This window comes from Pongo abelii, chromosome 3, assembly GCF_028885655.2.
Source record: "Pongo abelii isolate AG06213 chromosome 3, NHGRI_mPonAbe1-v2.0_pri, whole genome shotgun sequence".
NCBI lineage: Eukaryota > Metazoa > Chordata > Mammalia > Primates > Hominidae > Pongo > Pongo abelii.
The window spans coordinates 146,072,074-146,093,606 of NC_071988.2; positions in this window are offsets into that span (position 1 = coordinate 146,072,074).

The following is a 21,533-nucleotide window of genomic DNA, read 5'->3' on the forward strand; positions in this document are numbered from 1 at the left end:
TTTAAAAAAATAAATAGGCTTGGGTTTGCCATTCCCTCTGGAGACTGTGCTTTGATGTTTTGATGGTTTGAAGTTCATGTTTGCCTCTAGGTCAGTTACGATGTCACCACAGTTCTCAAGTTGGGTTGTGGAATCTGGACTTTTGTACTCTGCTTAATGTTGCTGTGTGATCTATCATCATTGAATCCAAACAGGCTAAGCCATGACTCACATGTTGTATATTTGTGAAATTGGATTCTTTGCTTATAAACACAAGACTTTTAGTTTATCCCTGTTTAATCAATTGCATCTATTTATGTTAAATGCCTGCAGTAGGTAGAGTATCTTATTCTTTGGCACTTCCAGCTTTGTATCCAGCCTATATTTGATAAGAATGTCCTATGCATGTACATCTAAGTTACTGGTGTAAACACTTAGCAAGACAAAGCCACTGACAGTGCCCAATAGCATATCGATCAGAAGCTTTCTCCAGAGAGAGATGTATCATTTCAAAAGCACATTTACTTATATTTGTATAGGAATCAGTGTATAATAGATTCAGATTTCCATGCTTCTTTTTTCTACTATAGGAGAACAACTAAAAAACTTTAAATTTCTGGATTATGTTTTGACTTCTGTCAGTTCCAAGATACTTGTGTGTTTTGGGTTTTACTAGGCTGGGTATTTTGAGAAAGTACCCAGCTCTAGATTTAATAGGAACTTCAGACCTAAATTTGCCTATTATACAATCATAGTTTATTTCTTTAAATTCTAAAGTATCAATTTTACAAATAGATCTGATTTTTCAATGGAATTTTCCTAATTGTTGGAAGAAAACTTATCTGAACTTCGTACTTACCTGAATCCAAGAAATTTTGTCAACTGATAAAAATCAGTATATTAATAGTTTTTATTTTATTTTATTGTGGTTAGAACATTTAACCTGAGAATGAACTTCTCAAGAAATTAAGTTTACAATACATTATTGTTGGCTACAAATACAATGTTTTATAGCATATTTCTAGAGCATATTCATTTTGCTTAACTGAAACTTGGTGCCTGTTGATTAGTAACTTCAATGTCCCCCACCCCCTGGCATCCACCGTTCCATGCTTTGATTCTAGGAATTAGACTACTTTAGGTACCTTGTATAAGTGAAATGATGCACTTTTGCCTTTCTGTGACTGGCTTATTTCACTCAGCATAATATCCTTAAGGTTCATTCATGTTGTGGAACATTACAGAATTTCCATCTTTTTCAGTCTAAATAGTGCCCAGTTGTAGGTATTTGTCATATTTTCTTTATCCATTCATCTGCTAATGGCCATTTTTCTCTTTTAGCTAACCAGTTATTTTACTAGCAGATAGATATAGCTAGCTCTACTTTATATGAACATTTGGAGTGCTTTAAATAGAATTAATTAGTTATAAACTTTATTTTGTTTAATCCTCACAAGAATTTACAATGAAGCAATTAGCTCAGTGAGGTGGAGTAATTTATCTAAAGTTGCACAACTAGTGAGAAAAAACTAAAGTTTGAACTCAGGTAGGCTGACACCAGAACAATTACAATTAATCACTTAACCATTAGTACTTTATATACAATATTTATGTTCAACTTTAGAACAGTTAAAGTGGAATTTTGTTACTTGTTTAGCTTTTCCAACATAAGAGACTTTCTCTGGAAATTCCTGGGCCAGATGTGGTGGCTTATGCCTGTAATCCCAATACTTTGGGAAACTGAGGTGAGAGGGTCCTTAATCCCAGGAGTTTGAGACCAGCCTAGGCAAGAGTGAGACCCTGTCTCTACAAAAAAAATAAGAAAAAAAAAATGTTAGCTAAGCATGGTGGCAGGTGTCTGTAGTTGCACCTGCCTAGGAAGTTGAGGTGGGAGAATCACTTAAGTCCGAGAATTCAAGGCTGCAGTGAGCCATGATCACTCCACTACTAGAAGAAAAGTCCACATCAATATCTGTAGCATAAAAATATAGGAGAGGTTATTCTCCTCTGAGGCTGCTGAGGTATGTCATTGCTTTTGTGTTTTGAATGACTTCAGTTTAAAGATTGAGCACAATACAATAGAAAGGGCTTGCTAGGATTTCAAGTCTAACTTTGTAATGAATCTGGTGCTTCGTTATATAGTGGATAGATGTAGAGATAATAGGGATGGCTGTCTTATTCCTAGGAACAATGGTTTTCTTAGCATGACTCTTTATCCCTATAAGCCATTCAGGATTATATTTCCTAGTCCTGTTGACCAAGCTGGAAGCTGTCTCTCCAGCCTCCCTCCCAGCTTCCATCCTCACAACAGCCTCATCAGAGCCTGACTCAGGATGGGGAGTTTGCCTTTCTTTCTTTGGGGTGGCAGCAGTAACAGTTGTTGCTTATGACATTGATAGTGGTAGAGGTGGAAGTTGCAGAAAAATTCATGCTCTTTGTGTGTTAAATTGCAACGGCACAAGCTTACAGCCTTAGAATTTAGGTTGGTGGCCACAGCAACAAGATGTACATTGCATTGCACATTGTTCCTGGCTGCTAAGTTTTGAGTCTGATTTTCCAACACCCCCCAATATTTCTGTGAGGTCTACCCAATATTGTTTCAATAAACTAGAAACAGAATGTGGAGTATTGGTTAAGAGTATAGGCCCTGGGGCTAGAATCCCTGAAAATAAATCACTGCTCTCCACTTCTTGTGACCCGGGGTAAGTAAGTTAATCCCTGAGTGTCTCAATTTCCTTATCTGTGAAAGGGAATGATAATAGTGTGGGAATTTGATGAATATGTAGTATTCAGAAGACTCAATGGCAGGCAGAAAGTATTCCATAATTGTCTCTTATATTATGAGGCTAATTTTCTCATTAATCAGGCAAAGTCTGGTTCTTACAACTAGGAACTATGACTGAAAATTATTAATATTTCCAGTTTTAATGAGGAAACTGAGGCTCAGAGGAATACTTAACATTATAAGTGTAAAGAAATGTGGATGCAAGAAATTAAGAATAAAATTCAGATTTATCCTACCCTCAAACTAACTTCATTTTGTTTTATTCCCTGAATTAGTATAGGATTACTTAAAATATCCTTATACCAAACAAACAGAGGTAACTTACTTCAAATGCAGTTGAATGGGGAAAGAAGATTGGAATAGAAAATTTTCTTTTAACTCTGTCAATATTACATTCAGGAGACCTCTTATCAGACTGAAATTTCAATCTCCAATAAGACCACAAGAAAAAGAAAATGTCTGTGTACATAAGATGTGGCATGAACCCAATAACTTAACACTGTTTGTTAAAACTGTCTATCAGTTAATCCTATTATATAGCTATTTAGTGCCCTGGAAGCAAACATGATTACTAAAAGAGAATATGTGTAGTTTTTCTTTAAATTTTTTTTCTTCCATCTCATTTTCTTGGCTTCAGAATTCAGTAAGCTGCAAATCTCCACTTTATTTCTGATACGAAATGTAGCAAGGTTAGCAGAAACTCTTGATATAAGGGCTTATCTTTCCCCCTTACACTCACCAGGCAGAATTTCATCTCTTTTGCTGTGGTTGCAAAATAAAATGCATGTTCCAAATGAAACAGTCAAGCATTTCACATTTGAGCTAAGCTTCTTTTGCCATAGTCAAAAGCACTTTGCACGTCAATCAATGAAATAATCAGAAATGGGCAATCATTTTCCACCTGACATGTTTTCCTTTGTACAAGCCCCACTACAAATGAATATATTTATCTTTTCTAAATGTTCCTGTAATTTCTCTAAGGCCAATGTTGATGATTTGATGGAAAACACAGGAAATTGTCTTTTATACTGTACATTATAATTGCACCATTTACATACTTTATACAAAGCTAATCATTATGCATTATATACCAAATGCTTTTTTAATTGCTTCTTTTAGAAACTGAAAAATTTTTATTCTTTTCTCTTCTAAATTCACTTTCTAATTTTAACATAGACTATCAACAATAGCATTTCCATTATTTTTTAATTGCATGTAACATTGAATGTTTTAAATGTATACATCTTAGTAACACAATTTCTCCATTTCAGACTGTGTTATTTTTCATTTTTCCTTATGATCACCAACAAGACATACATTTGGCAAACAAAACTGATAAATTCTCAGTTTACTAAACCAAGCTAACATAAAGTATTTTAAATATTCAGCTTCATGAAAAGCAACTGTAAAATACATGTGTGCAGTAATATTTGTTTAAGTAATATTCCGGTAGGAGAGTTCATCGTCTTTTTCTTGTCTTTGAAGAATAAGACTTTGCTGTTTGTAGTGTGTTTAAAAATATATAAAGAGCTTTTACAGTGATTTTCTTAATTCCAACAACAACTATATAAGCTGTATAGAGAGGATTTTATTGTTACATTATCAGTTGAGAAGATGATGACTAGAGAGGTTAAGTTGCATTGCACTACTCCCTCAGGGCGTGAAAAATGCACAATAAATGTCAAAGCTGGGACTTGAGTCCATTATTCTAAAGTCTCCATTCAGTGTCCTTCCTACTACAGCAGTTTTTTTTTTTTTTTTATTCTCTCACTAAGTTCATGTGAGAGTTTGAAGTGAAATCAGTTGCTTTATCTCAAGGATCCTGCTCTGGCTGCCAACCTTTCTGCAGAATGTACAATGCTATGTTTCTAGGCTCACCTGGAGCAAACCTATCTCAGCCTTCCTTGAGCTGAATGTATATTTTATTTTCCAGCCTCTCTCTCTGTAAGGCCTGAGGGAATACAGTGTGCATAACACAGTGCTGGCACCAAGTAGATATCCAATAACTGTTTGTTAAATGAATAAGTGATGTCTGGGCATGCTTGTAATCTTGTGGAAAGAACACTCAAACCAGAATCAAAATGTTTGACACTATCTGTGGTCACAGGTTTAAGTAACCCTTTTGAGCTCTGTGTCACCGCAAAAACTGATACATTATTAAAAGGTGACATTTTATAAATAGGCTTATTGGTCTTGGCACTATTTTTGAGTTAAAATAAAAAACAGAAATAAGAACAACAGCAGTACCCTTTCCTTCTTAATTTTTGGATGAGCAATACAATCTTTTGCCATAGTTTAAGAAAAGTCCACATCAATACCTGTAGCATAAAAATATAAGAGAGGTTATTCTCCTCTGAGGACACTGAGGTATGTCATTGCTTTTGTGTTTTGAATGACTTCAGTATAAAGATTGAGCACAATAGCACATAAACGGCTTGCTAAGATTTCAAGTCTAACTTTGTAATGAATCTGGTGCTTCGTTATATGGTGGATAGATGTAGAGATAATAGGGACGGCTTTCTTATTCCTAGGAACAATGGTTTTCTTAGCATGACTCTTTATCCCTATAAGCCATTCAGGATTATATTTCCTAGTCCTGTTTCCCTTCTGGCTCAAAGTGACATATATGAAATACCAAATTTTCATTTATGTTTGCATTATCCCTTCACTAAATCTTCAGAAACTTTTTTTTGGTCATAGTTTAAGTCCACATTAATACCTGTAGCATAAAAAGCCTTTTTCAGAAAAAACAAAAAAAGTAGATTTAGACATGATTTTCCTCTTTAAGGAATAAAGTATTTGTAATCAACAAATTAACTCAATGGCTAGAGTTTAATGACAACTAAGAATAAAATGACAAGGAACCTCAAATAATATTTAGAACTCATATAAGTCTATTATGAGGCACACATTTAGACCAATTCTGCTTATTTGAAAATGTATTTTAAATGATTACATACAACTATGAAATGATAGCTAGGTGTATAGTATGAAAATTAGTAATTCTTATTTATATTTATTATTATTATTTTTAAAAATTAGAGACAGGATCTCCCTATGTTGCCCAGGTTGGCCTCAAACTCCTGGGCTCAAGCGATCCTCCCACCTAGGCCTCCCAAAGTGCTAGGATTACAGGTGCGAACCACCACGGCTGGCCAGTGATTTTTTAATATAATGATCCTGTTAATATATGAAACTCTCTGAGATTCCAGTTTACTCATCTATAACATAAAATTTTAAGCTAGATGATTTGTTTAGTTCTTTCAGACTCCAAACTACAATGATTTATCTCTCTTCCAAAAAATGCAAAGTTATTTTACAATAATATTTTATAAAGTTATTTTCTTCTCTGGTTTCTTACATAATTCTATGAGAATGTCTCATGGACTCTTGAAAACTTCATGAAGCCTGTCATTCATATAATAATCAAGTACTAATAGCGCATTAATTATGTAGAAGACACTATATGCTACAAAATACCCAAGGAAAAATAAATCGTTGATACCTTTAAGGAGCATACATTCTAATTTGACAGACAATAAATACAGGAAAAGTTAAACATGTAATCATTATCTAAATGATGTCATAAGGAAGTTAACAAATCTGATGTAATTGTAAATGCAACAGGAGCTGAGTTCATAAGAAAATGAGCCATTTGGGGTTGAACTATGGACCCAATAGTTCTCATGAAAAAGGAGATTTGATCTGTATCTTGAAGAATGGAAAGAACTGAATAGGTAAAGAGAAGAGCCATGACAATCATAGATAGCTACTAGCTGTAGAGCTTTTATGCTGTGATGGGTCTTTTTACACGGGAATGTGACGAGATGTTATAACAAATATTTTTATTCCTATTTCAAATGAGGAAAGCAGAGGTATCAGAACTGAAGCTCATATTCTGGTCTCTGTTCTCCAGTCTTCCACTCTTACCTTTACTTTAAACAGAAGCCTGAATATGTATCATTTCTTAATTTATTATGATTTTTTTGGAAGAGATTGTAGGATTAATCAGTATCTTAATTGCAAACTTTTATTCCATATTATCTTTTTCATATAGATTCCTGTGGTATTACTATTCTTATTTAACAGAAGAAGCTGAGGCAAAAGCAATTCTAAATAGAAATCCAAATCATGAATGTGGAAAACTGTAAGATATTAGGCTGTGAATTTTGTCTTAAACAGTTTACAGGAAGAAAGACATCCAGAAAGGTTGATTGTACAGCTTCTCTTTCACATATAGTGAGCTTGTATCCTTTAGACCCTAAAGAGTTCATAAACCTTTATGCATCCTTAACATACATGCAAGCACTAATGTACTTAACTAGGAACTCTAATTATCATTATTGTTTAGAAATCAGTAAGTGGTTTTTAAGTGCTGGCCTTGTGCCAGGTGTCAAGCCCATTGTCCCCTCATAATTAAGAATAAGCAAGAGTTGAATATTTTTTATAACTACTTACCCAAATGTGCTATAATTACTAGGAAATTTCAATTCTAAATATCAGCTCTGTTGTAGGTAGAAAAAAATCTTTAAATAACAGACAATTCTCTCTTAACATCATGTAGGAAATTCTAAAGGTCAGATTGCTAGCTGAATGTCTGCCTTCCTCCTGGAAAACAAAGTGTGGGCTCTGGAGGAGGATGTGTTAGTAGCCATTGTGTACATTTACAGAAAATGACAGGAAAGGAATTTTATGCAATCAATAGTTGGACTCCTTGAAAACTCTAATCAGGGACTAATGAAAGTCCCAGGCCTTCTCTCAATCAAAAGAAACAAGGGAAGTGTCATTTTGACATCAAGAACTATCTTCTACAGCCTTGAAGTAGTTTTCTTAAAAAGAACACAAAGCAGGAAATACAGAGGAGGTTGGGGAGCTGGGAAACAAAATTTCTGCAGTAGCATGTGATCCATTTTAACCCTTATTTCCCTGATACTAAAAATTTCATAATGTACTTTTATAATTTCACATTGAAGAATTAGTTCATAGTATAAATTTCTTTCTAAAATAAACAATTTCTTTTTCTAATGAAAACATTTTGTTTAGGTCTACATATCAATGAAAGCTTTTTTCATGTATTTAATCAAATGATTCAAAAAGGGTACATCATAATGTGGACGAGCTAATGTGAAAGTCTCCTGTGTCCAAGGATCTTTTTAATACTCCATTTTTTTTTTAGCAGCACAGAATTTAGTATACAGCACCTCCACTTTAATACTTAACATAATAGTCAATAATAAGTATGAAAATTAGTATGAAATTTGTATAGTGTTTCCTTTTGTGAAATTGTATCAGATTCACTGGGGGTAGTACTTACATATTTATCCTAGCTTGAAAAGATGCCTGTTCATAAAGGAACCTTTTACACTGGGTATTCCATCTCCCTTTGCAAAATGTATTTGAGTGTGAATAGGAACTTTCAAACAAGCTAAATAGATTTTTCCTTCCATATGCCTCAGGAATGCTGCAGGAACTATTTGTCTATGGCAGTGGTTCTTAAACATGCTGGTCTCAGGACCCTTTGCACTTTTAAAAATTACTGAGGATCCTCAAAGAATTTTGTTTATGTGGATTATATCTATCAATATTTAATTAAAACAGAAATAGTAATTTGAAAATAACAATAACAAATCCTCTCCATGTGAACATAAATAATATGCTTTTGTGGAAAATATATTTTCCAAAACAAACCAGAAAACTTGGCAAGAATAGTGACATGCTTTTACATGTTTACAAATCCTTTTAAATGTCTGTCTTAACAGAGGACAACTGGTTTCTTACATCTGCTTCCGCATTGGATCTATTGAGATATATTATTTGGGTTGAAATATATAAAGAAAATACAGGCTCACATAGATTTTTAGTTGGAAAAGGGAGGTAATATTTTAAGTCTTTTCAGATATTTCATGTATTCTTCCTTGATACTTCATCAAAATTTGACAAGCAGTAGTTTCTTAAGGTTTAGTTGCACTATGAAATCTGTAAACATATCAATCAATATTTTGAACTCTATTAAATTAAAATCCATTGGTTTAACTTGTGCTTTGAATAGATATTTTATCAGGTATGATTTTGTAAAATCATTCATTGGTCATACAGAAAAGTCACTAACGTATAGCTCCTCCTCATGTTGACATCTTTCATTATGCAGTATCTTTAAAAATTATTAATATTATCATGGTTTCATTCAAAAAATCTTTAGGTATTAGAAGCTGTGGAGCTCATAGTAGTGGATACAAGATTTCTAAAATTGTAATTTTTACTTGCTAGTTTGAATTTTATCACTAGCAACAAATACTGTCAGTTGTTTTCTTTGAGGTGACAGGCTCATTTTATTTATTTTTGAAAAAATATTGGCCAGATACAGATATACAAATCTAAATAACCCCAATTTGTCTGCTTGTCATTCATTTAAGAAAAAATGGTGCTCCATGAAAAAAACATGTAGATTAGTTTGCAGTTGAAGAAATTACGTTAGTACTTTTACTTGTACAATAATTTCCGTGTGTGCACCAACAGAAGTGCTCTATGCATACTCCAATTTTATCACATAAAGGTTAAAATATCAAATGTTCTCAAGGACGAATATTGAATAAAATCAATCCTAGTTGCTGTTTCATCAGACTTCCTTGAGTGAAACTGGCAACTTTTAAAAAACTGATTGTGTGCTGAAGAAGACTGCAATAAGTATAGTACAAATTGGTGTCACTTCCCTGATTCATTGTAAGGCTTGGCAGTTTCACACACCATTGCTTTTTGCATCATCACTGCAAATGTCAACACAATGAAATAGAAAAATAATGCCATTATATCATTATAAAAATAGATTTAAACTCACAGACCTCTTGAAAGTGTCTCAGGAGCTCCCAGTAGTACACAGATGGTACTTTGAGACTGCTGATCTATAACGTGAAAATATTATAACCTCAAACCCTATCATTCAAAGTTCATTAGTGTATGAATTATATGTGTTAGAAGATTTCTATTTGTAAATATATGTAGACATACAATACATGAAAAATAGCTCATAAAATTTTATGGAGGTTGAAAATTTTATGAGACTAAATACAGCTAGGTTTTACTAAAGTTTAAAATATTTCTATTTATTATTTTATTAAGATATTTTAAATTTACAGTTAATACTCCCTGAATTTTTTTCTTCAGGTTATGAAAAATACAAAGTAAAAAACTGTTTTCTAAGCCATTCCTGGTTGTTCACACCAGAAAGTTAAATAAAATATTATTATTCACCCCAATGAAACATAAGTGCTTCAGATACTAACTTAATATCCAGAAGTTAGATCACTCAATATTAATCATATTATATTTACTTTCCAGTTATAAATGAGAACTAGTTTTATAATTTCATTTTAATTAGTTCACTCAATGATATTTTGGGTCCCTGAACTGAGTGGTCAGTGTACAAAGATAAGGTACAACTTCTGCCCTTAAGATATTTATTGCAATACAGTGTTGGGTATACTCTAAGGTGGTAGGTACTATAATAAAACAAAAATGCAAGGAACTATGGAATTACAGATGCAGAGGGAGTAACAACTCCACACGGGAAAACAGAGAGCCACATAGAGGAGGAGAAACTTAATATTGATTTTTGAAGACAAGTACTTAAAATAATAATTACCACTTCACTTATTATGTGATGGATGCTGTTCCAAGCAGTCTGCACTTATTTACTCACTTAGTCCTTATACAGGTTGAGTATCTGAAAAGCTTGGGGCCAGAAATGTTTCCAATTTCAGATTTTTTCAGATTTTGGAATATTTGCATATACATAATGAGATATCTTGGGAATGGGACCCAAATGTAAACACAAAATTCATTTATGTTTCATATGTACTTTATACACATAGCTCAAACATGATTTTATAAAATACCGTTAATGATTTTGTACATGAAACACAGTTTGTGTTAAGTGCTTTTGTGTGGAATTTTCCACTTGCGGCATCATGTCAGAGCTCAAAGGTTTGGATCTTAAAGCATGCCAAATTTTGGGTTTTTGGGTAAGGGATGCTCAACCTGTAATAACCCAATATGATTAGTACAGTTATTATCCCAGTTTTACAGGTGTTGAATCTGAGTCACAAGTGATTAAATGAAAACCTGTTCATGGTAAAACAGCTAGCAAGTATTGTATCCTTATTTGAACCCAAGCAGTCCAGCTTTAGAGTTTGTGCTTTTAATAATTGTATTGTTCTAGAGTCTAGAACTACATTGAGTCTAAAATTAACCTAAAAATTACTCAATAACTATTCTGGGATTTATATGTTGTACACTAACATCCCATGTGTGCACAGAAGGAAAAGACATGCTGGGTGAGAAATGACATAGTCTGGTGAGAATTCACAATATTCTGCTCTGGTTCCACTAGACATAGAAAGCAAAGTCTTCTTCCTTGGAAGAAAAGACAGATAAGGAGATGTGAATGTTGGACTTGAGTAGATACTTAAAGACTTATAATAGTCACAGTAGTGTATGCAGAAAGGAAATAACTACCCATAAATACATCTAAAATTTAAGATCTTATATATTTAGTGACCCAGGTCTACATCGTTACTGATTTTTTTTCCACAGATCTCAGAAACTGAGAAAATATGGATTGGCCCCGGGTTAATAATAAAATAGGAATCATGGATATTTTCAAAGAAGTGCCTAAAATCATGGACTCAGGTTTAGGCAGAATAGAAAAAGTCCTGACAGAGAAAATGCTGAGCTCTGTTATTTTACTTCTGACTTCTCTAACTATGAAAAGGACGTTCAGTCTGGAAATGGCAGAGAAACATTGATCAAACAAATATTGAAGCTCAAGGTAGATGGAACTATTTTTATGAGTGCATAGAGTTTCCAAGTGAATGCATGTTTTCTGTTCCAGAAAAGGAATGAGAATAAGTTTCCTATCTGAAGTCTGACTGCCTGGGTTCAAATGATCATTCTTGTGATAGTGAGTAAATTGTTTAAACTCTAAGTTTTCCTATACACAAAATGAGAATGATAGCTGTAACTTATGTCTGAGTGTTATAATAAGGATTAGCTGATTAAACCATGACACGTACAGATTAGTTCTTGGCATAGAGTAAGGACTTAATAAGTGTCCGCTCTTAACACTAATATTGACGTTATTATCATCATAGACTAAAGGAATAAAGATGAAGAGTTGTCAGATGAAGAATTCACTATATGATAGCTTTTGTTTAAGACAGTCAATCAGAGTCTGACTACTTCAAAAATAGCTTAAGTACATTACTCTGGAAAAAAGAAAAAATTGTAAAGAAGAATTTCTGGTATCTAGGATCTCATAATTAGAAGCAGAGGAGGAATGTATTTCTTTGTCATCTCTCTGAGTTAGTCCCAGTAAATTTGAATCTTATGTGTAAATTGTTGGTTGTATCCCTAAATAAAAATACAGAGCTTATATTTCTGTAATTATTCAAAGTGTATGAAATTTTTTCCCTAAAATAAAAATAATAAAAAAGTGCAATGAATAGGTACTAAGCCCAGTAAGACTGCCAAAGCAAAGCTAATGCAAGCTTTCTGAAATCTGTCCTACAATCGCCAAACATGTCTTATATCCTCAGAAGTGTAGCGGAATAATCCTTCCTTATCCTGGCCTTAACTAAAACCTGGGTCTTCTCAGATTTGTCAGAATCTGTTACTTGCTCCCCCCAAACAACTATGAATACATGGATCAATTTGCAGTCAAATAATGCTTATGATTAATTATCCGAGTCTCATAGTATCAATGAAATAGACAAGGATTCTTGATCTATTTGACTGAGTTTTTAAAAATCTTGTGGAAAATAGGTAATGTCCATCACCACATGGTGGCTAAAACAGAAGAAATTTGGTTGAAGGTGAGTAATACCAATAAAACAGCTACCATCTACCAGATATTGTTTTAAGTGATTCACATACAATTGCTACTAGTAGTAAGTAGGTACTACTGATATTTCTCACCTTAAGAATTAGAGAGCTGAGTCCGAGAAAGATTGCATAATGACCTAAGGTTTTAGAGGAAGGAAAATGTCAGGATTATAAAATATGATTATAATTATATACCTTATGGATAATCTTTCTGCAGTACAAATTTCTGCTACTATAATGGGATCCAGACCATAATAGATTTTTTGTTTTTACATTAAAATATGCATGATCTAAAAATTCAAACAGAAATGAATAGTTCCTATATTGTAATGGCTTCACAGTACCCCAAAGCAGAAATGTCACTGCTTTTTACTCTTGGCAGACTTCTTGCCTTCAAGAACTTAGAATTTCTTTTGTTTGGTTTAAATCATCAGAGTATGATCCATACGGGTTCTTCAAAACATGCTCAGCTACTAAAACCTATCAGTCTGCAGACTGTTTCCAAGAAGATATTTTACAGGTAAATGTAAAACCTCATCGCTTTGTCAATCTTATGAACTCTTGCAGAATTCTGTTTTACACAGCCCTCTCACCTGACTGACTTTTCTACTTAATCCTTGCTGGAATAGAGTTGAGCCATCGCTCGGTCAGAGATAACACTGCACTTCTAGCAGCCTCCCAGACCCTGATCTAATTTTCTCTCACCCTTTGAATCTCTAATAGAACTATTTTATTAGGTATCTGTCTTTCAAACTTTTGACTCAATCTGGACAAACTCTCTTCAGGAGCTGCTCTTGATTTTCAAATTTTTGCTGACATTGTAATGGTTATGAAAAAGAAGCCTCTTACTATGTACTACAGTGCTTTAACCTTAATAAAAGCAGACTGATTTCTGAAATCTAGGTTTCCATTTCAAAATACCATCCTCCAGAAAATGCAGTTGCCAGTAAAACTAGATAAGCTAAATATCTTTGGTCATATGTAGACAGTGTTCATGTCGAGCAAGCTTTCTCTCCCTCTGTTTTTTTTATGTAAATACAATATTTAAATAGTCATTAAATTTTCTTAATGTGGGGAGGTAAGCCTATGACTGTGGTAGGAGTTTCTCAGGAATATCTAGACTTTAAGCAAAGCAGTTGATATAAATAAATCAATTTTCAAACTTATGCAATATTTATTATGCCTAAAATCTGATCATTTATGGGGAAATTATTGGCTCATATGTATTATCTCTTTTCTTTTAAATCATAGTGAGGAACTTTTTATTTCCATTTCTTGATCTTTGCCCTATATTAGTTAATATGATAAGATTATTGGGGAATTCAATGATAGTATTAAGTAGTGACTAAAATATTGCACGTATGAAAATCTAGGATTAAAGTTTAGATATGCTGTCCTCCAGTTTGGTAAAAGCTATCTTCTCACCTCTGCCCTTTTACAAGGCATAAATTACTGTTATATGTGAAGGTTCTATAGGAGAGTAGACTGGGAGCCCAAGAGTCAATTAAAATAATCTGAAATTGGATACCAGGAGTGTGAAATCTGGAAAAACTGCAGTTAAGAATTTTTGTTTGTTTTTTGAATAAAATTAAATTTGAACCTAGAAAATATAATTACTATCAACAGTTAATACATAACAAATTAGAAAATGTTACAAGAAGAGTTAGCACACGAGCAGTGTGAAATAATTATTTCTAGGGCTATCTGTAAACCTAGGAATTCAGGCATTCATAAAAGGAAAAAATAATGAATTGAACTTCATCACAATTAAGAATTTTGTTCTTCGAAAGACCTTGTTAAGACAATGATAAAGAAAAGCCACAGACTGAAAGAAAATAGATGTCAATCAATATTTCTGATGAAGTATTTATATCCAGAATATATACAGAACTCTCAAATCTCAATAATAACAAAAAAATTGTATACAAATGAGCATAGCATCTGAAAGACACTTTACTAGATAATTTGTGTCAATGGCAAACAACCATATGAAATAATGTTCAACGTCATTAGTCATTAGGGAAATGCAGATAAAAGCCACAATGACAAATGATTGTACACCTATGAAAATTACTTTTAAAAATGAAGAGAAAGAAAGACATTGACATTACTAAGTGTACTGGGAAAAATGAAGAGCATTGCATTTGTTTTTGGGATGCAAAAGTTTAGCTAAGAGTTTGCCACTTTAGCAAGGAGTTGCACAGTTTCTTTTAAAGTTAAACATGCCATTATCATATTACCTAGTTATTCTATTCTCGAATATTTACAGTACAGTCAAAACTTATGTTCACATGAAAATCTGTATGTGAATGTTATAGCAGTTTTATTTGTAATTGCCCAAAGTGAGAACAGCCTAAATATCCTTCAACTGGTGAATGAATAGACTGTGGTGCATCCATATAATGTGACACTGCTCAGCAGTAAAAAAGAACAAACTATTAATACTTGAAACAATATGGATGGATCCCAAATGCATTATACTAAAGAAAGAAGCCAGACTCAAAAGGCTACGTGTTATATAATTACATCTATACGACATTCTGGGAAAGGCAAAGCTATGTAGACATAAAAAGGATCAGTGGGTAGAGAAGCAAGAGGGAATTTGTGGAGTGAATAGAATTTTTTATATCTTGATTTTAGTGATGATTGCATGGCTGTATGTGTTTATTAAAAATCAGGGAACTTTATGCTAAAAAAGGGTAAATTTTACTGTATGTAAATTACATCTCAATTTTAAAAAACAGGAAAAGAAACCTGAGTCACAATTACCAAACTCTAATACGGAGACCAATCTAAACAAATCTAATAGTACTTTTTAAAAATTATCAAAATCTATTGTTCCATGGTCTTCCGTTATATAAAACTAGAAAACCTAGAAAACTAGTTTAGAGGCCGGGCGCAGTGGCTCACGCCTGTAATCCCAGCACTTTGGGAGGCCGAGGCGGGCGGATCACGAGGTCAGATCAAGACCATCCTGGCTAACACGGTGAAACCCCGTCTCTACTAAAAAATACAAAAAATTAGCCGGCCGTGATGGCGGGCGCCTGTAGTCCCAGCTACTCTGGAGGCTGAGGCAGGAGAATGGTGTGAACCCGGGAGGTGGAGCTTGCAATGAGCCGAGATCGCGCCACTGCAGTCCAGCCTGGGCGACAGAGCGAGACTTCGTCTCAAAAAAAAAAAAAAAAAAAAAAAAAGAAAACTAGTTTAGAAACCTAAACTAAAACCTTGGTCCGTTTTAAGGTTCTGGGATAAAAGCTGTTCACCTGCCTTAAACACCATAAATAAGATTATAAAAACAATAATAAATATTAAATTAACTTCTGATCGAACATAACTTTTTCAGAAAAACAACTGTTTTCAAAGATTTACCTTTAAAGGTAAAAGTGTCTCTTGACTGGAAGCATTTACAGTGAGGTTAGATGACTCCCAGTTGGAATCCTTTTTAGCAACCTATAATCTTGTACTAGCATGTAAGTTCCCCTCCACACTTTTTCAAAATGGTCCAAGCAAATGGTTATATCAATCTGATGTTCAAAGAGTTTAATTAGAAGTAAAAAACTTAAGTTGGCCTATACCAATGAAATCTACAATCTTTATTGTGCTGCTTATTATTCTACTGTGTTATAAAAAGATCATAAAATAATACTGCTATAACTTCTTTTTAAAAAATGAGAATATAGGCATACAGAACTTTAATTGTAGGGGGAGACAATGAAGAAATTAAAAGAAAATTTTAGATTAAACCTTCACCAAATCACATCTCTTTTCTATCTGGCACAAAAGTAGTTTTAACCACTATTTTCATTTTTAACTTTTTTTAAATCAAGTATTCTGGTGTTGTACAGATACAATATAATTCAAAAAATAACAGGACATTTTAGATAAGACAGGGATGCTTACTGTGACTCCACTTATCTGTATAATCAAGATAAATTTCTCATAAAGACAGGTTGAGAAATTATGCTATAGAAACAGGAAATTGGTTTATAACCTTTGTTTTATTCTTTATTTATAATAAAAAAACAAAAATATTTAAGGTATGAGTCACGGGTTTATCCATTATCCATTAAAAATTGGAACAACTATGTGAAAGGTACTGGTTGAATAGCCATAAGAAAGCTGAGCCTGACAGCTCTTTATTTAGGAACAAATAGATATTTTATGATTTACAAGAGAAATCTCTTTCTCTCACTGTCTTTCTCTCTCTCTCTCTCACAGACACACACACACAAACACACACACCCTTTACATACAACTTTTTAGGTTAAATTATGATTATAATAAAGTACATTGAATTTTTCTATCAATATTTGTTTCCAGATTTGAAGTAGCACAAAATAACATCTATGCTTAGGCCTGCTAGCTTTAGAAGGAAAAAAGGTTCTTTCACAAGACACATATTTTAGAAAGACAGAATAAACAGGGCCTATAAGTACACGGGCAGTGATAGATATTGGAGCTGCATAGGAGCTGGGACAGTACCAAGAATGCATGAAAAACCTTGTGTGATTTATCTGTCAGTTAGAGAAATAGTGTACCATTGCTAGTTTGAATGTTCACCCCCTACAAATCTCATGTTGAAATTTAATCCTCATTGTGACAGTGTTGAGAAGTGGGGTGTAGTGGGAGGTGTTTGTGTCATGGGTGCAGATCCTACATGAATAGATTTATGCCCTCCCTGGACGAGGGGGTGAGTGAATTATGAATATTTTAGTTCCTATGGGAGTTGGTTGTTTAAAAATAATAATAAAAAAAAGCCTGACACTTCTCTCTCTCTCTTGCTTCCTCTCTTACCATATGATCTCTGCACAGCTCCCGTTTGCCTTTCACCATTTGTGGAAGCAGCCTGAAGCTTTCACCAGTGCCCGATCTTCTTCATAAATTACCCAGCCTCAGTTATTCATTTATAGCAACACTAAATGAACTAAGACAACCATCTAGCCAGAGACTTCAAATAACCAAGTAGAATTAAGCAAAACAACTGAAACCATGTACTACAAACATGGTAGTAAAGCTAGTTTAAACCTTTATGTGTGTGTGTGTGTGTATATATATATATATATATATGCCTAAAATATCTCACTGGTGATAGTTTTTCTTCAACAGCCGATTAATAACTTGTTAAAAAATCAGAATAAAGTAGTTTTGTTTTAATCTGAAGAGATTTCTAGCTTTTTCCTATCAATTTTTAAAACAATATAAGAAAAATAAAAGTAGCCTATCATTCTTGGTACTGTGCCAGCCCCTATGCAACTCCATTATCTATCACTGCCTAAAGAACGGCAGGTTATATGGAAAATCACCTGAATGGGATAGGGACTGGCATTTATTTGTTTTCGCTTTCTCTGAAGCAAGTCCTATAAGTAATAGATTATCAATAAGAGAATTTGCATGGTCATTGGTACCAAGAAACTTTTGGGTTTTATTAGTCACCAGGCATGTATTCCTCTCAGAAGCAGAATCATTCCTATAATCTTATCTTTTTTCCCTTGATCAACTGAATATTTTCAGTCTTTCTTGTAATTTCCACTGCAATAAAGATAGAAGAAATTGAGAGGCTATTCTTTCTGATCCACAACAGTGAAGATTTAGTATTTCAAAAAGCCCAGAGGCATTTGCCAACACTCTTGGATACCTAACGGAGATAGTAATCTTTTTATTTTTTGGCTGAAATTATATTAACTGAGGGTGGTTGTCATAATGATAGAAGACTAGATTGATAGTAAAAAGATTTGTCTTTGAAAAAGAAAAATGAGGAAACAAAGTTTAATCAAATAAGGCATTTTATTAGGTAGACCAGATTCTTTAACATATGGAGTACATGTGGGAAAACATAATAATAAAAGGGTCATTGATGGTAAAAAGTTTGGGAACTATATGCTAAACTGTCTTCTCTTCCCAAATGTTGAGAATGTTTTTAATGTTGAATGGGGGCAGTTAAGAAAGAAAATGTCAAACATCTCCATCTTCTTTATTTCAACAGGTTTATATAAAACTGTAGCCTGTAGGAATTATTTGTAAAAATGTGTATTAAATTGTTAAATAAAATGTGGCAAAGTTAGCAAAGGGCTTAATTGTTCTAACTATTTTCAAAGCTTTTGGGTAAAAATTGGGTGGTTCAATTGTATGTATGGTATGCATTGTGCCATTTTGTAAGATTCACATAGGTCAGGAGTGTCATTAATCAACTTACCTAAAATGCTTATTTTAAATGCAAATATAAGAGCATTTAACTCAGATACAGAATTACTGAAATTATAGAACTTGTATTTAGTAGCTCATACATGCATATGTATTTTGTTTTTACCAGGAGAGTACAAATGCTGAACAAAACTTACTGTTTGCATTTCATTTCTTGATATGCGCATATTCTACATATTCTATCAACACTCTTGACCTTTGGCTTACTAACGAACAAAAATAGATTTAAAAAAAATGAAACTATGGGCTGCCTGTGTTTCTCTTTCCTTCTAAGTCACATTTTCAAGGCAGTGTTGGCTAACACAATGAAGTAACACGAATAACAAAGAATATAAGATTTCTTGGTTGATTGTGTTTCTTGGATGTCATTGTCTGCTTTCTGTATTTCAAGCAAATTAAAACTTTTTATATTTTAGTTAGTCTTTTCATATTTTAGTCTTTTCATATTTTCCATTTATCTTTTCAACACATTTAATTTTTTCCTACCTCCTTAACCATATGGAATATAATCATAACTGTTTTAACATACTTGTCTACTCTATCATTTGCATCATTCCTGAGTCATTTTTTGTTAGACTTTCTGTTCTTTATAGGATATACTTCCCTGATTCTTTGTATGCTGGGTAATTTTTATATTAAATACCAGATATTGTGAATTTCATTTGTTTTGGCTCTATAATATTTTTGTATTCTTATGAATATTTTTGTATTTCTTGAGCTTTGTGCTGGATCACAGTTGTTTTAAAAGTTGGATCACTTTGAGCCTTGCTTTTAAGCTCTGTTAGGCAGGACAAGAGCTGCATTTATTTTAAGGTTTTCCTACTACTGAGCCAAGACCCTTCTTTGTACTCTTAATGGATACCTGTGAATTTTAAGGCTTTTTTATTCTAGCTGTCAGGAGAAATCACTATTCTTGGTTCTGTTTGAGCTATGGCTACTTTTCCTGAAAATTATTTTGGGTGGCTCTTTCTTTGGCCTCAGATAGTTTTCTCACCTGCGTGGGTTGATGACTATTAAACTGAATACTCAAGGGGGGCCCTCTGCAGATCTCTGAGGTTTTCTCTTCATGTCCTCTCTCTTGTCTGGTATTCTATAAACTCTAGGAACATGGAAATTCCTACTTATCTCTACTGGCTTTTCCCTCTCTACCCTATAGTTTGGAAACTTTCTCTAGGCAGTAAGCTGGGACAGTAATAGGACTTATGTCATTTGTGTTCCAACTCTCAAATATCACTGCCCTTCTTTTTATAATATCTAATGTCTTAAGTACTGTTGTTTCATATGTGTTGTCTGGTATTTTAGTTACCTCAAGCAGGAGGGTAAATCAAATCCCTGCTACTCCATCTTAATTGGAAGCAGAAGTAAGGCAACCTTGACTCTAATTTATAGATCAATTTTTGTTGTTTCTTAATTTTCTAATAAATATATATGAGAATTTGAAATTATATTTATCATGTCTTAAGCTTGCCAGAATTAACTGGCATGTACATTATAAAATTTTATGATTATTATTTCCACTCTTGAGGAAATAATAGTCTTGTTCTTCCTTGTTGAAAGTCCCCTAAAGTCTTATTATTCAGAATGGTAGGCTGACTAAAAGCATTGGTATCACTAGAGAGGGCATTTGAATTTCAGAGGTAAGGCAGAATCTCAGGCTCCACCCAGACCTACTGTCTTAGTCAGTTTGTGCTGCTATATCAAAATACCACAGACTGAGTACACTATAAAAAATAGAACTTTTTTTTTTCATGGTTCTGGAGGCTGGGAAGTCCAAGATCAAGGATGTGGCAGAATGGGTGTCTAGTGAAGGCTGTTCTCGGCTTCCAAAATGGCAACTTGTTGCTGCATCCTCCAGAGGGTAGAAACATTGTGTCGTTCTGTCGCCCAGGCTGGAGTGCTGTGGCAGGATCTTGGCTCACTGCAAGCTCCACCTCCCAGGTTCACGTCATTCTCCTGCCTCAGCCTCCTGAGTAGCTGGGACTACAGGCACCCACCACCATGCCCAGCTAATTTTTTGTATTTTTTAGTAGAGAGGGGTTTCACCGTGTTAGTCAGGATGGTCTTGATCTCCTGACCTCGTGATCTGCCCACTTTGGCCTCCCAAAGTGCTGGGATTATGGGCGTGAGCCACCACACCTGGCCAATTAAGGGTTTTTATAATCAGTTAATCTAATTCATGAGGGTGGGACCCTTATAACTCAATTATCTCCTGATGGCCATAGCTCTTAATGTTGCTGCACTAGACATTTAGTTTCAACATAAATTTCAAAGAGGGCAAAACATTTGAATCATTGCACCTACTGAATAAAAATCTTCATTTTAACAAATCCCCAGGTTAAACACGTAAATTTTAAAAAGCAGTGCACTATGAGGCACCTCTAAAGAAGGAACCTCCATCTCATTTTTAGTTTCCTAGTGGGAAATCACAGTCAAGGTTAAGGATCTTAACCTTGCTTGTACACCAGGACATTCGTCTTGGTAATATAGCCATTATGCATTTGCATCCCTGCTCTGTCAGTTTCTAGATGTGTGAATTTGGATATGATAGTTTTTAGTCTGTTTTTTCATCCACAAAGTAGAACTAATGCCACCTACTTTATAGGAATGCTTTAAAAGTAAAATTAAATATTACATTTAGTATCTGGTACATGATAACTTCTAAACAAATGGTAATTATGAATATTATTGGATT